At 30.4% G+C, this 9421-nt stretch overlaps 1 protein-coding gene across 1 annotated transcript in view; it reads right to left on the reverse strand.

Moving 5' to 3' along the window:
* Positions 1-9421, reverse strand: part of LOC117170954 — an 86307-nt gene that overhangs the window by 41735 nt on the left and 35151 nt on the right. The gene's annotated exons all lie outside the window — the stretch shown is intronic.

A 9421-nucleotide genomic window follows, 5' to 3' on the forward strand; every position in this document is an offset into this window, starting at 1 on the left:
GGGGGGGCTCCTTCTGTGAGGGGGCCCCTTACGGCCAGTGGTAAAATTATATTTTATTTAAAATTTTATACATTCTTGTGCATTTTTAAATCATTATTTATTTGAATTATAGAAATTCGAAAGAATATATTAACCATTTTTTAATTATTTGAACAAATCTAATTTATTTAAACAATTCTTTTTTCGAAAATATTTAAAAATATCATTTTATGAATTAAACTTAATTTTCTATTATTATAAGGAGTAGTAAATTCTGCTAAAAGCTTTATGGCAATGTTTATACAATTAATTTTTTTTCTTCCACATTTATTTTAAATTTAGCATGGATTGCTTACGAATAAAAATTTTTTAAACGTTGACAATAGTTTTTACGATATTTCAGTATAATTCAACGGATTTCAACAAGTTTCAATTTTAAAAGAATACTTAAAATGGTTTTAAAACATCAAACAAGATTTTCAAAATGACCAGAACCAAATCTCAAAGATTTGAAGACAATTTTAGGGGTAATTTAAGTTAGTTTAAAAGATCATTCCAATTTTTTTATTTTTAAAAGACATAAAAAACATTTTAATACTTTTAATGATTTTTGAAAATTTATTAAATATTTAATCTCTTTTTCAAGGTTTGAATGGTCCTAACAATCTTCTAAACTAGTTTAAATTTTGCCTAAAATTGTGTAACCTCTTCTTAGATAAACAATTTTTTTTAATTGTCTAGATTCTTTTCTTACATATCCGAAATATTCCGCAATATTATCAGCTAATGAAAAAATGTAACCTGGTGGATTAATGCAGCTATAAGCAGCTATATCTTAAAAAAATGTGGTGAAGTTTGAATTTATAATGATGTGCACAATGCTTTCCAATATACGAAACGAAGTAAATGTTTTATCAAAATTACTTCAAGCAGAAAATATAGATTTTAATCGTGCACCTAAAATCGAAAACAATACAAAGAAACATTTGAAAAAGTACAGACTTGCGTATGGAAAGTGTAAGGAAACGGCTACACAAAATTTTCAAAACTGGGGTACTGAACCAGTCTTTATAGAAAAACGTAAATCAAAGCGTAATAAGCATTTTAATATTAGTGAGGAATTTAAGAAAATCAAGGTCTTTAATCACTCCTTAAGGTATATACGGTCTAATTAGACATTGTGAATACATAGTTTACTGAAAAATGGCAGATTCGATATAATGAGAATTTCACAAAAGAATTCCCCTTGCAAGTCATCAACTTTGTCCTATTTTTAAATAGTAACGGGCTCAATGAGACGTCAACAGTAAAAGATGTTTTTCGCGCTTTACTCAGTAGATACAATTTCATAGAAAGCGATTTTTCAGAAGTAATTCCTTAAGAATTTATTAAACTCTGGATGCTACAGTATAGCAAATTGCGAAAGGACGTTCAGCAAATCAAAAATTATAAAATCCTATTTACGGAATAGAATGCATTAAAGCCGATTCTTAAATCTATCTCTATTGACAATTGAACTTGATGAATAAAAATATTTGGATATCAAAAGTGTTATTTTTATACCAGAACTATGTATGCATAATTTATAATATAAATTTTCTAAAATAAAATATAATTTCTGATATATTATAAAAAGAACTAAGTGAGATATTTTATTTTTTTAATTGCATTTCAGCTACACTTATACGCTGTTTGTTTTGTAATTTTATAAGAGGGGCCTACTAAACCTTTATACGGTGGGGCCTACACGCTTGTAGCTACGCCACTGTTCTCAAATGGGCCGAAAAGACGTTCCCGTGTTATTTTTGCAACCTTTTCCCAAATTTTCAGAGAATATTTACATTTTTCACATTAACGAGCCACCGAATATTCGCCACGTAATTGTCCTGCTACAAAAAAATATAATTGGAAAGACTCTATCTAGAGAAAACATCAAATTCTATACATGAAGGGAAAATAAAATAAAAATCTATCTGGAAGTGAAACTTAAATAAAATTCTATAAGCACATTTGATAGAAATCCTATAAAATTGAATTGAACAAACCTCACAAGTCAAATTCTATAAGAAAATTTGATAAAAATCTTATCTAATTTAATCAAACGAATTTCAAAAATAAAAATCTATCATCACATTTTTATTAAAATTCTATTTAATCCGATTTTTTAGAGTCTAGAATGCTTATATAAAATTCTATCTTTTTAGAAAATTAATGCTTTTCTATCAGGCATTTCCAATTTAAACTACAAATTCTTATCTGAACAACATTTTATTAAAATATAGAACAAACACACGCGCAATTATAATTTTTGTTATCTCCTGCAATTATTAAGTTAAAATATAAAATTATTATTAAAATAACATTTTTTAATTTCATAGTATCTAATATCTAGAATGTGATAAAGAAAAGGAAAATATTTGGGTTAATTGATGAGAATTTATATTTGAAATTATGAACATGCATTTTTATCAAAATTATTTCTCAACCAAAACTAATTTTAATTTAAAGTTAAAAACAGATTCATTGATCCAAAAAGACGCTAGCGAAACAAAAAATCGTAAATTGTTACACAATATTTTTTATTTTTAAAATATAATAATTTTATGTTGCAAATTCTCATTTCCGGTGTGGAAATCTTGTTGACTTGCTTAAAAATGCTAATTTCAGATGAAGAAAAACTAACGCAAAATAAAGTCATTAGAAATTTTATGGTTTCTTCAAAACTTTAGGATTATATATTAAATTTTTAAATAATCCTAATTTCAAGCAAAAAGTGCTAAAATAAAACATGTATATTATTTTCAATAATTTATTAGATAATTTGAAAGTTTTAACTCAACTGCACAAGAAAATCAATATTTGCTCTAATGCTGATTATTCTATAAATTTTTTTCTTTATAGCGATTTTTTCCCATGAATTTCTTATCATTCATGGAATCTTTTGCAAAAAAATGTAAAAGTACCGCTTATCAGAGGTTTTCTAGAAATTATTATCGTGGTTTTAATGAAAAATTCCGTAAACACGACGCGTAAGAGTTTATTAGTTTTATTGCAAATTATATGTGATAATTAATTTAAATTGATTTGAATTCATGGTTTTGAAGTTTGTAAACTCGAAATATGCTTCTTTTTGACAAACGGCCTTACTTGTTTATTTATCATATACAGAAATGTTCTTGAAAGGAACTTTCCTTTGAGAAACTTAATTAACGTAATTGTCAGTAGCAAGTGTAAACTAACATTATTTGTATATTTGCAATATGTGCATGTAAATTTCTTAATGGAAGTGTAGCCTCAAGATGTGAGAAATGTAAGAAGAGGCACTATTTTTAAGTCAAATAAGTGCAAGAAAAATGTTTAATTTGTGGGGAGGCGTCGCAGCGCTTCGGGCATTGAACTTTAAACAATTTAGCTTAAAGTTCTGTGCAAGTAGAAATTTAATACTGGAATTTCATATTTTCAGAATGCCTAAATAGTTGTCTAAAAATGAGGTATAAAAAGCGGATCATTCTTGAAATAGGAATTTTGCGGGTTTCAGATTGTAAAGAATTCTTCCCTACAGGAAGCCAAATTGCACAAAAAATTGGCAAAAAATATGAGTGGGTTTTTTAAGAAAATCGTGTTTAAATATTTTTAGAGAACCCGATATCAGAATCTGGAAATAAATGTCACACATCTCAATTAGGCCAAAATTAGAAATCAAATGATATCAACTGAATACTTCTCCGCGTTTAAAAAAATTCGGTTTGCAGGATCTGATTTTACTGTCCATACTTTTTTCTTGAAAAAGTATCTCAAACAATTTTTGAGAAGAATATAGAATCGAGAAAAGAAATTTATTCTAATCTTTCTTATTCTTATCCCACACATATATTTTTAAAGCCTCATTTTTAGACTCCTGAGGTCGAAAATTTGGTCAACATCGTACCGCGAAAAAATAATAAAATATAAAACTTAAAACAAAAATATTTGCGCTTTCAACCGAATAAATACATTTTTAGCAGGTAATAGATTAAAAAAATTAATTTGTGATCCAAAAGAACGATTTTTCTATATGAATAGACAAATGTTTAATTGAATAAAAAAAATATAATAGTCGACATTTTAATCGAAAAAGATTTGAATATAAAATCAAAAAATTGAATGTATATACGAAAAATCTCTCTCTGTATCTCTCTCTCTCCCTCTCGCCCCCCTCCTCCCGCTCTCTCTATAGGCTGAAATATCTTTCTTAGTTGAAAACTCAACTCATGTTGAAAAAGCTTATTTTTAAGTAAAATTTAACTGCTTTTGAGTTAAAATTAAAATGGTTTCTTAAACGTAAATTTTTTTGGTGAAAGATTCGTATTTAAAATTTAAAATCCATTTATTTTGATTGAAAGAAGAGCTATTTTTCTGAGAATTTGTTTTTTCTTTGATTTCAAATTAGTTTTTTCATTAAAAATGTAATTGTCCTAGTTGAAACTTTAACTATTTTTTGAAATTAAAAAAAATTAATTGTTTTAACTAGAATTGTAACTATTCCAATTAAATATTCCATCACTTTAGGGAAAAATGCATCTCTTTGGTTAAACATTAAATTTTTTAACTATTAATAACTATATTTTTGATAGAAAAATGATATTTTTTAGTTGAAAACTTGAGTTTTCTAGTAGCAAAAATCATGTTCTTGGTAGCAAATTAATTATTTCGGTTGGAAATTTAATTATTCTAATTAAAGATTTTTTTCATAAATTCCTTAAAATAAATAAGAGATCTTTCGAAAAATCAAATAATAGAAAAACTGTTTTTTAATATCTGCTTAATTTTAAGTAAAAAGAATCTCTTTGGTATTTGAAAAATATTATAACATTTTTTTGAGATTATCGAGTTTACAATATAATACTATATTACGATTTTATGTTTTATTTCTTGAACTGACAAAATTAAACTTCATATTTGAAACAGCTCAAGAGCCAGTTAAATTGATTATTAGTATATAAAATAATATTTAGATAATCTTACACTTCTCGTAAAATTAAAGTTTGCAGACTTTTCTTTTTTAGCAAAAAGAAAATATATATATATATATATGTATACATATTTGAAACCTTCATCCGACCATGAGCACGGGTTTGTCAACGGAAATAATTTCGAGACTTTAATAAAAAATGACGCAATTTACTTTTTAATAACTAGATTTTGTATAAAAAATATGAATTATATATAATTTTTTCACTATATATAATTTTTCCGTCTACATTATTAGTGCGCGCTATGTGTTCTTCTAGTTTTTCTAAAAAATAAATTCAAAACTGTACTCACGCTAGATGTAAACTGTCAAAATTGAGAGAAGATACCACACAAATGCTACAACACGAATACGAAGCACCAAATGATCACCTACTGACAAAAAAAAAGGTTATAACTCTTGAGACGTATGCGCACTAGTCAATATTTGAACTATCCAATGAGGTCCTCTTTTCGAAGAGCGTTCTGTGTTCAGTCCAAGTGTGGTTGAATGTGGTTTCATATGCTACACAAGATTCAAGTACAAAGTGCAAACAGATATGTCACGTGATAGAGCTACCATAGGCGTATGACATTTGTAAGTAGCAGAGATGAAATTCATCTCGCAAATTAGTTAATTAACTTCAAATAAAATTTCAGACACATATTATGAATATCGACCCCAAAAGTCGAAAATAAAACACAACTCAAGAACAGAAATATTCTATAAAAGGAAAATCTAATGTACAATAGGGGCGCTTTTAATCCTTTACTTATTAGATAAAATCTTATGTCTGGAAAAACTTATCTTCATGATTCAACAAGTACCACCTATGTGTGTATAGAGCCGGGGTTAATCAAAGACGTTTTTTTTTTAAATAAGTGTTTTTAATGACACATAGATACACGATTCCATATTTACCAGACGCTCGCATGTTTCCTGCATCTTCTTGTCGGATTAGATAAACCATTATGGACAATGATAGAATTCCAGACGAGTATGAAAATGTAGAGTATTCGAATTAACATGACAAAATTCTTGAAATGATCTGTATTTTATTTAAGATAAAAAGAAGGTCCGGTAATAAGCGTTGAATAGAGAAAAATTAATATTTTCCGATTTCAACGTCAAAGTGAAGGTTATTCTATTCTTTTGAATGCGCAATTTTTCCAAATGTATAAAATGTCATTATAAGAATAGGATATCTCCGAAACTTATTGATTTCTATTTTCTAGTGACTGCCGCATAGTTTCCTATTCCCCAAAATAGAACGTATTTTCAATATATTTAATTCCTTCTAATTGTACCGATAGGCATACCTCACAGAGACGTCTTGTATTCCGCAAAAGTAGTTCACATTTTGAGTTTAATTAATTCCGTCTAATCAGTTCACAAAATATGTTTAATAAATTATGTTAATTCCTTCATGTCGAATATAAGTTTTGAATTTTTAATTCAAATCAATTTAAGTCTGCCTCTCTAGAGTTGAAATTCTTTTGATTCACATATTTTACACTGATAGATTAATACTTTTTTTAACACGTTTAAATACATTATTAATATTAAAATAATACAAATTTGTATACTTTCCTAATTTACAAGTTATAAAACGATTTAATAATAAAAAATAGGATAAATAAATGCTTCCGTTAAATTTTACTAAGTCGATTGAGAGGTATAGTATTTGGAATTTTTCTTTTCCCGCTGGATGATTTTTAGACGGAGGAAAAATCTCGTTTTCATAGGAATACAAATTCCTATTTCGTCGGAATTCAACGGTTATTACAAATGGTAAAGACAATTCTTAATAAACAATAAAAGATAGTTTCAGAGATGTAGAGATTTGATATTTTTCTTTTACGAGGATGGGCGAAAACTTTTCTAAAACACACCAAGAAGAGTCCGCAATTATCATTAGTATGAGGATCCTGATAGCATGGTTCCAATGATCCTGAGATATACTTGAATAATATACATAATGATATTAATTTGTCAGGAGAATTCTTCTTCTCAATAGGTTCGCTCTCAATAGTGTTGTTAATTCTAAACTCAGCTCGGGCTTTACCCCTCATCCTGTGCTTTCTCTTACTCACTCAAAGTTCGGTTTGGACTTTCTCAATAATTCCGCACCAACGTTAAACGAACTTACACTTTTACTCATGAATGAGGCAATAATGCAACCGCGGAACTATTGAGAAAGGGCTTCTGGAAATCGTGCACGTTTGAGAACGTGCCAGTTATGGGGAAACCCCATTCCAAGAAAAGCTATTCCCCAACCAGGACGATCACAGCACTATTGTAACCCTCGGAACCACTTTGTCATTACCTCAGACGGTGCCGTCCCTTTGCCTACTGAGGGGCCTGCTAGCGTCCTTTGTTGGCCTCGTGTCCCAATCAAGCTGTACACATCGTCCTCAACAGCACAAAAGTAATTGTCCTATCAAAAAACAAAAACGTATCTGGATTCGGCTCAGCCAAATCTCTAGTTGATTTTCAAATTACGAACGAATAATTATGATTTTTAAACAATCAAATTGTTATAAGCAATTGGAAACGCTATATAAACAAATGTATGAGTCGGAATATATTTTCAAGCACATTACTGGATACTTCAATAAAATACCCCTAGGTATCTCTCACTAAATGCTTAAAAGCCTTTCTAAATGAATTTCCACATTCAAGGGAAAAATATTATTTAAACAATTATATTGTTTTTAATATGTATAATTCGTTTAAACAATAAGTGAACATCAGTGGACTCTAAATGACAACCAGATATCTATTCTGAAATATTATAAAATAGAAATAAATTTCTCGAATTGTAAAAATTCCAATTTAAAACATTGTTTTTCTCAAAATCACCTAGAGATATGGTCGAGACACATTCAACGATGCTTTCAGATTTTTTTCTGGAACTATTCGTTCTGGCTATATGTCCGAATAAATCCATTTTTGATGAATTTTTTGAGCGAGAATGGAGGGGGTCAAAAAATTTTTAAATTGGAATATTTATATTTCAAAAAGTAATTTTCATTCTGCAATGTTCCAGAATATATATCTGGTTGGCATATATGGTAGGTAGATAAACGTTTATTTTTCAGCCTGCCTGCCCTAAAAAATTGACTTGCTTCACTGCCCTTTTTTAACAGACTTTTCTTACAATTACCTCTCAAAAACTAAAATCCATCCACACATTATCTATAAGCCGCTCGGTTTTATAGCCTGGCCTTCCTCGCTCGCATTTCGCTACTTTCTCATTTTGCCTCGCATCACCACGCTCTACCTCCGCGGCTAACGCCTAATACTTATCTAGTAGTTACAATATTTACCATTTTCTTACATCTACTTCTTCTCCTATTTACAATCTTTCCTTCTCCATTCCCCTTCCTCCTTCCTTCTCCTCTTCACGATCTTACCCAACACCCCCTTCACCCATGCTACTGTCCTTCTACCCCCACCCTTTCATGCAACAATACCTCTATGCTTATCCCACTCCTTTCAACCTTCTCACACTCATCCGACCAGTGCTCCACTTTTGCATCCCCCTTCCGACACAATTCACACACCCTGCTCTCTCTAGAAAGCCAAAACCTATTATAATCCTCAATGCATCCGGATCTCATACTCGCTATAACTACCTGATTGCCTTGCTTTCCTTTCTCACACAAGTATTGCGCTCTCTCCCTTGGCATAATCTACACGCTGGGATCTCCGTTAAAATCCCTAAACTCGTTCTTCCTCGTCTTCCGCCAGACAATACAGTTAGGCGTATTCCTTGCCAACCACCGTATCTACTTTACATACCTCTCCTGTGACCTATTTACCTCCTGGTTTACCATCTACCCCCAAACTTTCACTCCATAAAATAAGGCACTCATCACTACTGCCGTTATCATTACACCATTAAGCCAATTCCCTTTCGGGGTAGGCGTGACTTACTCTGTGGGGAAGGGAGTATGTGGGGAAGGGATAGAGAATTTTCAGATTGATCCAGAATTCTCGTGTTATTTATGTAAATAACACGTTCGTTCCGCAACACAGCTTCGACTCAGGTTGCTGATCAATCTCTCTAGCAATCACCTCAAGTGAAGATCCTCACAAAGTCGTTATGTTAAGGGTCCCTACCTGGGTCCATTAGTAGCCAAGGTCTTTTGTTTCAGGCGTCATTCACTCTACTGAAACACTTTTTATTAACTATTTGCCGCCATACTTTCTTATCCTGGCATACTTCTCTAGCTTCTTTTATTTCCATGCATTTTTTTAAGCAGACTTTCGTGTTTCTGTGACTTCTTACGTCTCTTCTAACTAGGGTCTCATTTACACATTCCAACCATTCTTTCCGCGGTCTAACTCTGGGCACGTTGCCATTTACTTTACCTTGATACACTTGTTTCGTTGGTCGTTCATTTGGCATTCTCTCAACATGTCCGAACCATCTTAACCGATTTCTTT

This window comes from Belonocnema kinseyi, chromosome 4 (assembly GCF_010883055.1).
Source record: "Belonocnema kinseyi isolate 2016_QV_RU_SX_M_011 chromosome 4, B_treatae_v1, whole genome shotgun sequence".
NCBI classification, from domain to species: Eukaryota; Metazoa; Arthropoda; class Insecta; order Hymenoptera; family Cynipidae; genus Belonocnema; species Belonocnema kinseyi.